We start from the raw sequence: 17,410 nt of genomic DNA on the forward strand, positions 1-17,410 counted from the left end.
TCGATTTGGGTTAAGATTAGAGGTTAATATCGAGTGTTGGTTATCTAATAGCGACTGGATTAACATCAATTTTGAAGGTTTGTTGACCGATGGTTTGGTATCAATCTTAGTGGTCATGGTGGAGTCTAAGTCAAAATTGCTTTGTGGCTAATGGTTGAATCGTTTGGAGGTGTGATAATCAAAGGGTTAATTGTTGGTTTTGAAGGGGGAATGCTTATTGATTTCAAGACTTGATAACGAAGACCTGGAATCAAACTTAGAATTCGATTTTGACTGATATCAAGTTGTTAAAAGCGAAGACTGTAATTACGATGTCAATGATGGTTCGTTAGCGAAGGTTATGACATCATGGATGTATACTGATTGCGTTATCGGTAGTCTAAGGTTCGTTAACGAGAACCTATGGTCGAGTAGCGAATTGATGTCAAGTAACAAAGGGTTGTGCTTCGTTAACGAGAAGAATTTAGATGAAAAGCGAAGGGTTGAGTAACAAAAGTGAAGTATGTGCTTTGTGAGTTCCACATGGGTGTTTAGATTTTGACTTTTCTTAGTCAAACTTCTTCATTCGCATCTGATATAACAATTGGGGAAGAACACAAAGAATTTCAGTTTACACCCTTGTTCTTTTAACGAAATGGCAGTTATGGTCCAAATGTGACTTTGGCGAAAACAATTTGTGAAGAAGGATGAAATTTCTCATTTAGTCCTTACAGTTTCGAAAACTTAGCTGAAAATACCCAACTTTAAAATTGGACTATGAGAAATTGAAGATTTTACGAGTTCAGTCCCTGTAGTTAATGCGACTTAACGCTTCATACCCAGTTTTGCAAATGGGGAAGTGTTTTGCCTTTAAGATTGTTTTTGGCGCAATGGGTCCTTGCAAAATTCTAAAAGTTGTAGTTTTTACCCGGATTTTGGAAATTCTTGCAACTCTCACCCAAAAGTTAAAATTTTCACAAATTTGGAAATTTTCCGTGACTTTTTCGTGATTGTTTTTCCATGCAAATTCTTTTGAGGTTTTATTTTCAGCACACATCAAGGGGGAGTTATGTGAAAATTATTCCTCGGGTGCTTCTCACCCTTAATGGGTTTTATAATCATTTTTTTATTATAAAAAGGGGGAGAATGAAGAGTAGGCATTCGAAGCTTCGGGTATTCATTTGCGGATTTGCAGACCAGTATCATTTCGTGGAGGAGTTTGGTCTTGATCAAGCGAGCACGTTGGATATTGAAGTCGGGACATCCAATCCGAACTTTGAGGAGAAGAATGTTAGGGTGCAAAGTGACGCTTGGATGTATTTTGTGCTTACCCTCTTGTATTGTGTAATGAGCTGTCTTTCCTATAAACATAAAGTGAGTGACACTCATTTATGTAATGATTATTTTGGAGTGTTAGTTTTATAGAAAGAAATTGCAAGACGAATTTGTACCCTTTCTATCAACAACTAATGAGAGCTTAAACTAGATTTATTTACCCCATGTGTTCCTAATTTGTATGATGATCCACTAGATCTAATCAATTCCGCATTTGTAATCATAATCAACACCACTACACAAAAACTCAAACTCTACCACCATATGCCACCAACCAACAAGATGTATCAATATAGTAGCCGTCATTTCTTCCAAATCAGATCTGTAAATAAAATCATGCATTAACAACTTAAATACTACATTCACAGTATACTAAATCCTATTAATTCACTCGTTTTGAATTTAATGCAAAACAATTATAAAAACTAGTGGATTCTTACAAATTCATACAACAAAAAAATAAATATATTGATAAGAAAATTAACACAAAGTTTTATACATAAATAATTCATATTTTAACACAAATTATAAAAAAATCCTAGCAAAATGTAATCAATTCACAGTTTAAACAGAAAATTCATAGTTTAATGCAGTCAATTCATATTTTTAATCACAAAAATCACAGTTTAATACAAACAATTCACAATTTAATATAGTCAATTTGACAATTTAAATCAATATTCATAGCTTACTGTAGTTAATTCAAAGTTTAAAATACAAAAATTACAACTTAATACATAAAATTCACAGCTTATTACAATAAATTTACAGTTTAATACAGAAAATATAAATTCACAACCATAATATCAATTTGAAACTCTTAATACAGATAATTCATAGTTAGTATACAAAATTTATAGCTTAATATAATAAATTCACAATTTAAGACAAAAAAATTTATATTCACAGCCATATTTTCAAATTAAAACATATATTTATACATTAATATATGGATGCATTTATATGTATTAAATTGTGAATTTAATATATTAAGTCATGAATAAAAGTCACAATATAATACACAATTCACAGTTTAGTATATAAAATTCACAGTGTAATATAATAAATTCACAATTTAAGACAAAAAAAAAATATATTTACAACCATCTTTTCAAATTGAAACTTATATTTATACATTAATGCATGTAGGAATTTAAATATAATAAGTTGTGAATTTAATATATTAAGTCGTGAATAAAATTCACAACTTAATACATGAAATTCACAGTTTTGTACAATACATTCACAACTCATTTACAAGTATAATCTCATATTTCAATATATTAAAAAACTCATTCACAGTTTAATACATAAATAAATTGTATTATATTTCAAGAACAAACATAAAATAAAAATATACACGAGTCATAAAAAATAATAACTCATTTGAAATCATCGAAGAAGATGAGTGAGAAATGAAGCATATCATTACTCTACCACCACCACCAATATCAGCACCGCCAACTATCATACACTGCTATCAACCATCACCACCACAGACCATCATTGCCAACATCAAGAATATCCTTCCTTTTAAAATCATATATGAATAAAAAAAATCAGAATTCACAGTTTAATACAACATTTCAAACACTAATTCACAACTTAATTCAACATTTTAGACACTAATTCAACACTTAATGCATCCAAAAATACACATTCACAGCTTAATAACTTAGACAAATTAATATATAGCAAACACATATTCACAGCTTAATGACTACTTACCACATTTCATTAAGGCATTTCATCAAACACTTTGTGTGCACCAGATACATCAAATTCATAATCACCATAAAACATCAGATCTAACCAAATATATAAGATTTTCATCATCTCTGAAGTTAGGTGATGTTGTTTGTTTCTCCGCAGAGGTTTAACGGTAGCGATTTAACGCCAAGAACAGATCCAGATCTTCAGAGGAAAAAAAACAACCAAATTTTAGAGTTCTGAGATGAAGAACAGAAAACCAAATGTGCAACCTGAAGAACATGACACCAGATCTCATTGGAACTCTTTCAATATTGTCGGACCTCACAGATCTGGACATCGGTGGTGGCAGAAAGTGTTAGATCCGAAGGTGGAGGCGAAACTGATGGCATACCAGAAAGTGAAGGCTCTAGATCTTCCTACATCTCGAAAGATCTAAACTAGGAACATGATCAGAGATGAGAAAAAATCACTAGAATCATTTAGATCTGGTTAGATTTGAGTAAAAAAATAGTCATCGGAATTACGCCATCGGAGATGACAAGCGGTGTTGTGGTGGTTGACGGTAGATCTGAAGCGGAAACACATCGGTTATGTCGTTTTTTTGTTGTTGTTCCAGATCTGAAGCAAAAAAAACATGACTGACTCGATATTCCAGCGAAGGTTGAGCGGCCGAAAACAGTGGTGCCAACGATGGTGGTGTCGACGTTGCTAACGGTGGAAGGTGGTGGTAGTAATATGGAATATGTGTCCTTCAAAAATGATGGGAGAGTTTCAAAGGATATATCATTTAAAAAGATATATCTGATTTTAAAATGAAGTTTTTGTGTGTTTTTGTATTGTTTATGTTAAATAGATAAAAATCTCCTTAATGAAATGGTTCTCAAATGGTTATTAGTTTATGAACTTTATAAAAAAAGTGTTTTAATGGGCTTAATAATTTTTTATTTTAATTCTAAGATATATGTTTTATTAATTCTAAAAAAAACTTAGTCATTTACATGTCTCTTTACCACATTTTATATATTTCAACTTAGGTTGTTTTAAACAAATTTTGGTTTCAAGGTTGGAGAGAAAAAAATCCCATTCGAAGACAAAACTTGATAAAAATAAAAAAATCATTATTATTATTATTATTATTATTATTATTATTATAATATATATATATATATATATATATATATATATATATATATATATATCTTGTATATTTTTATATACAAAATTACAAATAATATATCAAGATCAACATTGTAAAATAAATAAACCAAACCATCGATAGACTCAAGTAAATGTTGTATTAAATATCAATTTTAGAGTAAGTTCACAATCCAAAACCAAGAAATTTCTTATATATATCGTCTTAGATGTATCCATTTTACTAAATGCCTTCATCAAATTTTATATATTGATATTTAATCACATGTCTCACCTGGAATGCCTTCTTACGTGTTAAACATAGTTTATAAGATAAACTCATTTAAATAAAAATCAAATTTTACATTTATAAAACCTAACAAACCAAACTGACTATCAACAACATCCAGTGGAACTGAATAGACATAACATAGCTTAGGAAGATAAAGGTGTGGATCATGGGAAACAAATGTATAGTAATATATTAGTATCTTCTTATTAATCAATCTTAAATTAAAGCAATTAAAGGGAATTAATAAGTTTCCCTCAAATATATAATAAAATAACAACTATGGTTAACTGTGTAGATAACATAATCTAAAGGTACTCATATTTGTACTTAAAAACTATTCATTTTAATTATGACTTTATCTAAAAGGATATTGATATATTATTCATCGATTCATAAATTTATTAGATTGAATGTAAGTCACTAATCTTTTGATTTTATGTTTTTCACTAACAAGGAAACAACCAACCCCCCCCCCCCCCCAAGACTTAATATATTATTTCGTATTTTGAAAGACTTGGTTGGTATGGTCAGTTCCTATTTTGGTGTTGTTTCCACCTTTATTAAATGGGATGATGGATGGACCCTCCCCCCCCCCCCCCCCCCCCCAAGAATTAATATATTATTTCGTATTTTGAAAGACTTGGTTGGTATGGTCAGTCCCTATTTTGGTGTCGTTTCCACCTTTATTAAATGGGATGATGGATGGAAAGGGGCCGAAATGAAGCAAAAGTTGGGTTGGGTTCGAAAGTGTAAAAAAAGACCAACGCGTCACACCCATATCCTCTTACGTGATACATTGTCCAAAGAATTTGACTCCTATACAGATTGTCTTTAAGACGTTGAATTGTACGGGAAGCAAGATTGCATGAGACATGTCCAATGCACCTACGCGCCACGTATACTATGTCAACAAAAAATCTATAAATATCCCTTTTCCTTTTGAAATTTCATCAATCGATAACAGAGATAGAAGAAAAACACCAAAGGTGTTGTTTTGAGAGTCCAGAAAACGATTTCAAGGCCTGAAGGTTGATTTGGATAATAAATATGAAGGACCAAGATGCGTAATCATTAAGGAATCAACTTTTTGCTTTATTGACTATATTTAACTTCCCAATATGAGTTATTAGCATTCTTGTTTTTGATTTTGGCTTTAAACCCTTTTGCTTCGTGATTAGATGTATATGGAACCTTGATTTTATGTCTTAATTGCTATTTATATTTATGAAGTAATTAATTAATTGTGTTTGTTTGATCAAATATCGATATGTATCGGATATTATAACTTTGTTTCCTATTGTTGAGTTTATTTAGTTAGAGGACAAATCTACCATGTTTGTTTAGATCATAACTACTTTATGACTATTAGATAGTTGTGATTAATGATCCACCAAATCCTATGATGAGGTTGATAAAGGAATAAAATTTATTATGTATGCTTGCATGCATTAGATGACCATTCTATGCACCAATTAATTGACATGACTGTGACACCCGTGTTTCTAGGCTCAACATTAGTATGATGATGTAATAGTTAGGGTCAACAATTGTAACCTACTTTGAAGTAATAAAGAGGAATTATTTGAATATTATGTTAATTATGTGATTTTATGTACATTATGCTCATTTATAAGATATAATAAGTTAAGAATAAAAATAAACATCAAAAATAAAATAATAGATATGTAACATCTATAAAATGCAAGCCAATTTAAAACTTTTTAAATCATTCAAAAACTGATAATTATTACAAAAATGTTTTCAAAATGGTTTAATGTCAGAGTATCCCAGAATCAAATCATAAAAACATAAGGAGGTGCACAATCACGCATTCGCCTTCCCGCGATCATCAGAAGTACCTGAAACAAAATCAACAACTGTAAGCCTGAAGCTTAGTGAGTTTCCCTTAATATACCAACGTCATGCAATCATAATCATATCATATAAACAAACAACATGCATAATTAACCATCGACCTAACTGGACCGCTTCGTAGGCCTTCAGTCTATTTGGACCACTCTCCGAGCCTTCGGCACATCTGGACCGCCCCCCAGGGCTTTCAGTCTATCCAGACCGCTCACTGGGCCTTCGACCTGACTAATATGCCCTCCCGGGTCTTCAGTCTATCCGGTCCGCCCTGGGTATGTTGGCCTTCATCACATAGCAGGCCCGCCTCAACCAAACCCTAATCAAACAATTATGTGCACGTAAATATCATACGCTAGCATGTATAAAACAATCAAACTTATCTAACATATTACTAATCATAGAAACATCCTATAACTAGGATACCGGCCTAACCGGTCACTAACATAGCATTATCCTATATACCAGGATACCGACCTAACCGGTCACTAACATAACATTATCCTATATACCAGGATACCGAACTAACCAGGTCACTAAGCATATCACCATCCAAACTACTAGGATGTGAATCAATAAGCATATCATGCAATAAACCCGAATACAAATCCGAAAAGGGTCAGCATTGGTGCCTTCGACCCTATTAGTATAGTGAGGACAACTCACCTCTCAAGTTGCCCGAAATGATAATATCAAACTCCTCCAAATACAGCTCATAGTCCAACACCTACATCCACCAATGATCCAATTGTATAAATTCCTAAATTACTAAAATACCCCCAGAAGTCAAACTGGTCAACCCTTGGTCAAAGTCAAAGTCAACGGTCAAGGCCAACAGTCCATGTTGACCCAACTTGTCGAGTGCAGCTCACTAACTTGTCGAGTCCTTTTAGAACTTGAGAAATCATGAAAACCCTAGTTGACTCGCCGAGTTTCTAGACAACTCATCGAGTCCATATGTGTCCAAATGTCGGGAAAATCCTAACTGACTCGTCGAGTCGTCTCACTGACTCGCTGAGTCCATGCAGAAACCGAAAACAACCAATCTTCATCCAACTCGCCGAGTCCCTTCAGTCCATTTCTCATTCAGACATTTTTAAGCTACCCCAAAGCTCCAAAATACAAATCTAACCTCCTAGGGCATGGTTTCCACGTAAAGTTGCAAACTTTACGTACATGCATGGTCCTAGATGCCAAAACCAATTTAAGGGAAAGGTTTAACGCAAAGAGAAGGCCCCAAGCTTGCTAAATCTAATAACTTTATGGATATAGGGATTTAAAGGAGTCGAGATATGAAGTTGCAACTTCAGATAATGCCAATACTTGAAATAACCCTCAACCAACTAGAAAATGGCCCTAAGCTTTTGTATGAAGAGATCTAGCCAAAGATAAGTCAAGGTAACGACTTGTTACCTTTAAAATGATGCCAAGATAAAGTAGAGTCAGATCCACAAGCTTGTCTTTGCTCCAAGCTCCTTAGACTTTAGGCCTTCTTCATAAAAACAACTTTCGAAGCTTCTTTACACAGACAAATAGAGAGTATACGAGATTAGGGTGTTTTGAGCTCAAGATGGATGGTAAGGGAAGCTGAGGGAGGCTATTGACCCTTTAAGTAGGGTGCAAAACCATGGAAATTAAGGTTTCATTGCCCAGCTCCGACTCGTCGAGTTGGGGTCCTCTAACTCTTTAAGTAGACCCCTTAAATGCATGCGGTCTAAATTGTTTCTACATGTCGGGTTGGGGCATCCAACTCATCGAGTAGGTCTAAGAACATGAGTATAAATTTTAAACTTTATACCTGGGAGTCGGGGTGTTACAAGATAGACTCAATATCTATGAAGAAAGTTTTAGTGGTCGTGCAAAGGATTCCGGAGATATAAATAACGCCGAAATCCGAGTTATAACGAAGAAGTTATGACTTGTCGAAGTTTCGCGACAAAACTGACATGACATTGTGTGACATAAAAAGTGAGTTTACGATAAAGTACTTTTTAGCCTTATCGATCTAAACAAAATTCGTAATATACATTAAACAAAGAGCGTTCATAAAAAGAACCTCCAAATCTGACTTTGTATGAGAAAGTTATGATTTTTCTAAGATTTTGCATAGTAGTATGCAACCTGGAATTCAAATATCAGATCGACCGATTGTTAACTGACACAACCTAAACAAGAATCGAAGATCTCGTTAATAGGAGCTTAACGATAAAAAGACAGACAAAGATGGGCGTCAGATGACTAAGTTATGAATTTTTAACAGACTTAACCTGTTCAGGCCTATTAAAATATAAATTTAAAAATAAAGTCAAAATTAGCCGACGGAGTCTAAACGAAAGTTGTAGAATACATCTCCACCGATGCATAGATATAAAGAACGTCAAAAACGGACCTCGTATGCAAAATTTGTGAAATTTAAAAGTCGGGTGGGTTGTTGCAAGGGTAAAGGTGTGCGCCTCGTGTACATAACCTATACGCCCAGCGATCTCGCAATGCTTGGCTGTGAAATAACCACGTCACCCCATTAGAAATGCAACACGTTCCCCTCCTATGCACAACATATTCTCATACGCCCTGCATATCGAAGAACGCCCAGCGTACATGCGAGGGTACATCCCGCGTAACCGAGGATTGAGGCCTATATAAAGGGTGAGAGGGTCTCCTTTATTCTTCACACCATAACCATTCTCTCTCTCTCTCTCTCTCTCTCTCTCTCTCTCTCTAACCTTTATCTAAAACCCTTCCAAATCCCTAGTAACTTCTAAGTACTAGAGGAAAGCCCCGGAGCGCTAGAAGGCTCCGAGGAAAAGAGGTTTTCGGCTCAGAAGCTCTACCCCCGTAGAGCCCGATTTTTAGCCAAACCTCCCGGTAAGTAAGTTATGTTTACCCTACTTTAAGTATAGCTTATGTTTAAGTTTTCTATCGTTATTATGAACCTAAAAACAATATAAATATTATAAAACATAATACACACACACGCACACACACATATATATATATATATACATACATATATATATATATATATATATATATATATATATATATATATATATAAAGTGTTATTATAATATCTTTTAACTACTCGCGGTACGGGGAATCTTGTTTGAATAACCGCATAGAGTTGTTGGATTTCAGAAGTGCTAGAATGCCAATATGGTCCTACCCTCTGGCGTTTCATGTCTGGCCCCTGTCTGTACATAGTGGTTGAAAAGTATCGTTAAACACTTATAAAACAATATCACTCATAAATAGTCGTGATAAATATTAGACTAAAATCTAGCGGAAATAATATTAGGTTTCATTGAAGAAAATTATATTTTTAGAAGCGAAGCACTGTCTGAGTTGGAATCACCACTTTAACAAGTGAGTGTATAGTTACTTTCATCTTACAAATAGATATGAAATATTTAATATAAATTACGTGTTATGTGTGCATATTATATGTGTTCCTTAAATATATGTTGAATGAACAATTTATACATGTTTTAAAATGATTTAAACTATACATGTATTTTATATCTACGAATATGTTGGGTAGAACATGTTTAGACGAAATAGTTTATGTGTGATGAAATAAAATGATGAGATGCCTCGATGTTTAAGTTGACTTAGTCATCTAGCGGAGTATAAATGACGATCATAGACTATTCTAGACAGTACAGTGGAATGCTGGTCGGCTCACAACATGTAGGTGTTATTGAACGATGTATTCACCGGTGTACTCCATCCCCCTCATGGTTGCCCGACTGACATATATTTTCGAGGAATCCCCTAATCAGTATTGGCATCCAGATGATGACCCTTAGGATAGGTCCCTTAATTTAAATGTTTTAAGGATAGAAAGTAAGGATAACAGGAATGGGTAATCGGGTTGATTGACGTGATGAAATTAATAAAATTAATTATTGTGGGTTGAAAACCCTATGTGTTCACCAGACTCCCAAGCATATCCCACTTAGTTTCTTGCATATAGGTAGTAGAAATAAATGGATGTTGTAAGGCCTATGTTGTTTCTATTTATGCTTTTGATTTGTATTGACAATGTCATCCCGAGGTTTTTAATATAATGAAAATATATTTCTTCAGAAATTCTTTGATAAATTCTTTATCATATTTTTGGGAACACTTTAAAAATGATACTCTAATTTTCAAATAAAGAATAAACAAATCGTTCTTTTCTGTCCGTGTTGGGAATGTCACAGTTGGTATCAGAGCATTAGTTTAAGCGAATTATGAATTTGTAGGATTTCTAGACTTAAACTTAGAATGCTAAGTGATGATTGTGAGATGAGTGTCTACTATATTTTAGACACGAGCACTAGCTTATTGTAGGAAAGATGCCTAAATTGCTATTATGTGATATATGATTTACGTTATAGTTATAAATATGCCTTATATGCTATTATTTCATCGGATCTATGGTCTGTTGCCGACCGGATTTGGAAACTTTAGGTGTTCAGAATTCTAAATGTATAATTATGGTATTAGAACTAGCATGTAACTTTTTAGAGTGACAAGGAGGATTAAACGCCAATCGTAAACAAATATCTAAATTCTCCTACTTTTTTGTATAGATCGTCATGGTGAGAACTCGAAGCGGAAACGCTAATGGAAAGGCTAATCAGCAGCCCGTGATTGAGCGTCCACCGGAAGTAGCAGCTGCACCCAAGCCAACCACTGTCGCATGAGTACAAACAATGATTTAAATGATGTTGGATCGTTAGATGGAAAAGACATTGCGTCTACTTCAACATAATAGGGATGAACCTACTATGCCTGTTGAACAGCTTGAACTGAATGAGGGTCAGTAGGAAGAAGGAAACTACACCATAACTTTGGGCCAAGCTGAACTGCTAGTGGTTGGAAAGAATAACCAAGATGGAAGTATTGACAGGGATGGGCGTATGTATAAGAACTTCTAGGGTGCTAAACCACTGAGTCTTTCCGGAAGCCCAAAAACAATAGAGATTATGGACTAGATCTCCGAAATGGAGATGGTATTTGAAAGCTACAACTATAGTGACAAAAAGGAGACCATCTTTGTAGTTAGACAACTGAAGACTGGAGTTTTGAGTTGGTGGAAGTTGTTGGCAGATACAATACCACGATGAAAAGCTCTAAGAATGTCTTGGGAAGCCTTCATGGAGTAGTTAAGAATGCAATACTGCTTAGAGGAAGATCTGATAGGCCTTAACAATGAGTTTCAAAACCTGAAGAAAGGAAAGATGAGTGTTGATGCCTATGCCACCGCATTCACTGAAAGGATGAAGTTATTTCCCTACTTGGTTCCTATTGAACTCGCCAAGATAGAGAATTTTGCTAATGAATGGCCATCAGAATTTAGCCCAACAGTCAAAATGGAAAATACCTTGAAAGCAATTGTCCGAGCAGCTAAGAATGTTGAGACCTAGTTAAGGGAAAAGGGTCTGGATTGGGTTGAGGTTGGTGAGAAAATGAAGTTTGATGGATCTTTAAGGTCCAACAAGAAGATAAAATTCTTGAAGTCTGGTTCAAGGAAATTTGGAGAAGGAGGATGTGAAGCGAAGTGGTGCGAGAAGTGCAAAAAGAAGTACTTTGGGAAATATGGAGAGAAGTGACATGTTTTAAGTGTGGAAAGATTAGGCACTATGCCAATGATCGCACATTCAACAAGAAGGTATGTTATGGGTGCAATGAAGAAGGGCATATTTTGAAGGACTGCCTGAAGAAGAAGGAGGCGGAAAGGCCTAATGTTCCACCGAGGCCGAAGGCGAGAGCTTTCTAGATGACACTGGAAGTCACAAAGGATGTAGCAGATGCCGCTGTAGGTACCTTTCCTGTAAATGGATTGACTGCCTATGTATTGTTTGATTTGGGAGAAAAATCCTCCTTTGTATCGCACAAATTTGGTGGAAGACTAGCATTACCTATAGATAAAATTGATAATGCTCTAGTTATAGAAGTTGCCAATGGCAAATTCATAACTATTAGAGTTTGCATTAGAAATATCGTCATCTACTTAAATGGGAATAAATTCCATGAGGAGTTGTTTCCCATTGAGTTGAACGGTTTCAACATCATACTAAGAATGGATTGGCTTAGTGCACAAGATTCCAAGATACTATGCAGGAAGAAGGTGGTGGAAGTAAACCTACCTAGAAAAAAAAGTCATTTATGGTGTACGGGGAAAATTTTTGAGTGAATTCTGGAATCATTTCCTTGATGAAAGCCATAAAATGTTTGTCTAAAGGATGCACACATACTTGGCATTCGTAATAGATGCAAAGAAGGGGAAAAGGGAAATATAAAGAATACCAGTGGTGTGTGACTATCCGGAAGTCCTTCCCGAAGATCTTCTTGGATTTCCCCCTGATAGACAAGTAGAGTTTCAAATAGACTTGTTACCAGGATTGACACCAATAACAAAAGGATCATTTCTATTAGCACCGAAAGAGATGAAGGAGCTTATGATGCAACTTCAGGAGTTGTTGGACAACAATTTCATTAGACATAGTTCATCACCCTGAGGAGCTCCAGTGTTATTTGTAAAGAAGAAGGATGGAAGCATGAGGATGTGCATAGGCTATAGAGAGATGAACAAGGCAACGATAAAGAAAATATATCCATTTCCAAGGATTGATGACCTACTCGATCAAATGCAAGGTTTAAGATTTTTCTCAAATATCGATCTCAGGTCAGGATATCATCAGCTGAAGGTGAGAGAACAAGATAATTATAAGACTACATTCAAAACAAGATACAGGCACTATAGTTTCTTGGTTATGTCATTTAGACTAACCAGTCCTCCAACAACATTTATGGATTTGATGAACATGGTTTGTAAACCATTCCTCGATAAATCTCTGATAGTGTTCATAGATGACATTCTGATTCACTCAAGGAGCCATCAGGAGCATGGCAAGCACTTGTGAGAACTGTTAGATGTTTTGAAGAATGAGAAGTTGTATGTAAATTCTCCAAATGTGATTTCTGGATTCGAGAAGTCCAATTCTTGGGTTATGTGGTTAACCAAGACGGAATAATGGTTGACCCAACAAAGATTGAAGTTGTGATGAAGTGGGAATGACCAAAAAGTCCCACGAAGATTTGAAGCTTTCTGGGATTAGCTGGATATTACCAAACATTTATCCAATGCTTTTCTTCGATAGTTGGTCCATTGATATCTTTGACCCATAAAGGAGCGATGCATATGGAATGAGAAACACGAATAATCATTCGAGAAGCTAAAGAAGAAGTTGTGTGAAGCACCAATAAATTCTTTACCTAATGGAGTTGAATAATTCGCAGTCTATAGTGATGCATATGGAGTTGGGTTAGGTTGTGTTCTGACCTAGAGAGATAAGGTGATAGCATATGCATCTCAACTATTGAAAGAGAATGAAAAAACATTCCCCTACTTATGATCTGGAGTTGGCAGCGATAGTATTCGCATTAAATATATGGAGACATTATCTTTACAACATGAAGTGCAAAATATTCACTGATCACAAGAGTCTCTAGTATCTCTTTGATCAAAAGGAATTGAATAGGAGACAACGACGCTTACTATAGTTACTTAAAGATTACGACTGCGAGATACTTACCATACTGGTAAAGCAAATGTTGTAGCTGATGCTCTAAGTCGAAAAGTAAACATGGAAAGAAAAGGCCGAGAACGTTAAGAATTGAAGTCGTCTTAGCGATTATGGAAAGCAACAAAAATCTTCGGAAGAAGCTTTAAAGAAAAATGACCGAAAGGAAGAACATTTAGGCAAAACATTGGTGTTTGGTATGAATAATCAAGGATTGAAGGTATTCCAAGATAGGACTTGGGTACCTAAGATGGGAGAAATAAGAAATCTTCTGATGGAAATAGCTCAAAAGACCATGTACTCAATTCATCTCGGCAACACTAAGATGTATAGGTATCTGAAACCCTACTACTAGTGGCTGACGATGAAGCTCGATGTTGCAAAGTATATGGTCGAGTGTGTACCATGTGGGAAAGATAAAGCACAACATCAAAAACTATATGGGAGTTTAGAACCTTTACCTGTACGCATGGGTAAATGAGAAGACATCACCATGGATTCTGTGACTGAATTGCCTAGGACGAAGAACGGTCACGACATGATTTGGGTAGTCGTGGATTGTTTCATAAAGAGTGCACACTTCATAGAAACCAATGAGAGATGGTCTATGAATAAGATCGCAAATGCTTACATGAAGAAGGTAGTAAGACTTCATGGTGTTACTTTAACGATTGTATCAGATCGTGATAGTTGTTCACATCGAGGGTTTGGAGGAGCCTATAAGAGGAAATGGGTACGAAATTGTGTTTAAGTACAGCCTACCATCCACAGACTGATGGTCAGAGCGAAAGACTGATTCAAACACTGGAAGATATGCTAAGAGCATGTAGCCTAGAATTCCAAGGTAACTGCTATGGGGAACTTACCCCTGGTAGAGTTTTCCTATAGCAATAGTTACCATTCGAGCATCAAGATGGCACCTTATCAAGCTTTGTATGGACAAAAGTGTCGTACATCGTCTTGTTGGCTTACGACTAGAGAAAAGTAGTTTATATGCCCCAAGATAGTCCATCAGATTGCTGAAAAGTTGAAAGTGATTAGAAAAAGAATGTTAACAACTCAAGATCGTCAAAAGAGTTATGCTGACAAGAAGAGACGATCGACGACATTCGAAGTTGGAGATTTGGTTTTGCTGAAAGTCTCACTGTTGAAGGGACTTATAATATTTGGAAAGAGAGGAAAGTTGAGTCTTAGGTTTATTGGACCATTCAAGGTTCTTTAGAGGAATGGGAACCAAGATTACAAGACGGAACTACCTGAAGAATGAAATGCTATTCATAACACTTTCCACGTGTATTATTTGAGGAAGTTTACGGGAGAAGTGCCCGATATATTTCCACTTCCAGAGTTAAGGATGGATGAAAATATGAGGCTAATCGAAGAGCCTGAGGCAATTGTTGACCATAAGAGAAAGAAGTTGCGAAGCAAGTTAGTTGACTTAGTGATTGTGTGATAGAAATATACGAATGGGCCAAACCTCACTTGGGAAACAGAGAGTGACATGATGAGTCGCTATCCACATGTGTTTGTTGATGCATGATTCCGGGATGGAATCATCCTAAGGAGGAGAGAATTGTAACGTCGGTGTTTCTAGGCTAAACATTATTATGATGATGTAATAGGTAGGGTCAACAATTGTAACCTATTTTGAAGTAATAAAGAGGAATTATTTGAATATTATGTTAATTATGTGATGTTACATGCATTATACTCATTTATAAGATATAATAAGTTAAAAATAAAAATAAGCATCAAACATAAAATAATAGATAGATCCAATATCTATGAAGAAAGTTGTAGTGGTCATGGCAAGGACTCCGGAGATATAAAGAATGCATAAATCCGAGTTATAACGAAGAAGTTATGGCATGTCGAAGTTTTGCGACAAAACTGACACAATGTTGTGTGATGCAAAAAGTGAGTTTATGATAAAGTATTTTTTAGCCTTAGCAATCTAAACGAAAGTCGTAGTATACGTTAAACTGAGAGCGTGCATAAAAAGAACGTCCAAATCTGACTTCGTATGAGGAAGTTGTGATTTTGCTAAGATTTGACATAACAGTATATAGCCCAAAATTCGAATCTTAGATCGACTGATTTTTAGCTGACATAACCTAAACGAGAATCGAAGATCTCGTTAAAAAGAGCTCAATGATAAAAAGACAGACGAAAACGGAAGTTGGTTAACAAAGTTATGAATTTTTAACGGTATTTACCCGTCTAGGCCTGTTAAAATATAACTTTAAAAATAAATTCAAAATTAACTGACAAAGTCTAAAAGAAAGTTGTAGAGTACGTCTCCACCTATGTGTGGATATAAAGAACATAGAAAACGGAGCTTGTATGCGAAAGTTACGGAATTTAGAAGTCGAGATGGGCTGTTGCGAGGGTACAAATGTACGCCCTACGTACATAACCTGTACGCCCCACGGTCTCGCAACGCTTGGATCCGGAACAACCACCTTGTCCCATTTGAAACACAACATGTGACCCTCCTCCATGCAGTACGCCATACGTATCGAAGAACACCTAATGTACTTGCAAGGGTACGTCCAACGTAACCGAGGACTGAGGCCTATATAAAGGGTGTGAGGGTCTCCTTCATTTCTCACACCATAACTATTCTCTCTCTTTTTCTACCCTCTCTCTAAAACCTTCCCAAAGCCCTAGTAACTTTTAAGTGCTAGAGGAAAGCCCTAGAGCGCCACAAGGCTCCGAGAAAAAGAGCTTTTCGACTCGGAAATTCATCCCCCGCAGAGCCCGGTTCTTTGCCAAACCTCTTGGTAAGTATCTTTTGCTTGACCTACTTTAAGTATAGCTTATGTTTAAGTTTATTATTATTATTATGAACTTATAAAAAATATAAATATTATAAAATATAATATATAAAGTGTTATTATAATATCTTTTAACTACTTGCGGTACAGAGAATCTGGTTTGAAGGGCCGCATAGGGTTGTTGGATTTTAGAAGTGCTATAATGCTAAAATGGGCATGCCCTCCGGTGTTTGATGTATGACCTCTATCTGTACATAGTAGTTGAAAAGTATCATTTAACACTTATAAAACGATATCGCTCGTAAATAATCGCGATAAATATTAGACTAAAATCTAGTGGTAATAATACTAGGTTTTGTCGAAGGAAATTATATTGTTAGAAGCGAAGCACTGTCCGAGTTGGAATCACCACTTTAACAAGTGAATGCATAGTTACTTTCATCTTACACATAGATATGAAGTATTTAATATAAATTGCGTGCTACATGTGCATATTATTTGTGTTCCTTGTATATGTTGAATGAACGATTTATACATGTTTTAAAATGATTTAAACTTTATATGTATTTTATATCTACGAATATGTTGGGTACAACAGGTGTAGATGAAATAGTTGATGTGTGATGAATTAAACTGATGAGATGCCTCGATGTTTAAGTTGACTTAGTCATCTAGCGGAGTATAGATGACGACCACATATTATTGTAGACAGTACAGTGGAACGCTGACCGACTCGCAACCTG

Source organism: Lactuca saligna, chromosome 4 (genome assembly GCF_052625555.1).
Source record: "Lactuca saligna cultivar CGN05327 chromosome 4, ASM5262555v1, whole genome shotgun sequence".
NCBI classification, from domain to species: domain Eukaryota; kingdom Viridiplantae; phylum Streptophyta; class Magnoliopsida; order Asterales; family Asteraceae; genus Lactuca; species Lactuca saligna.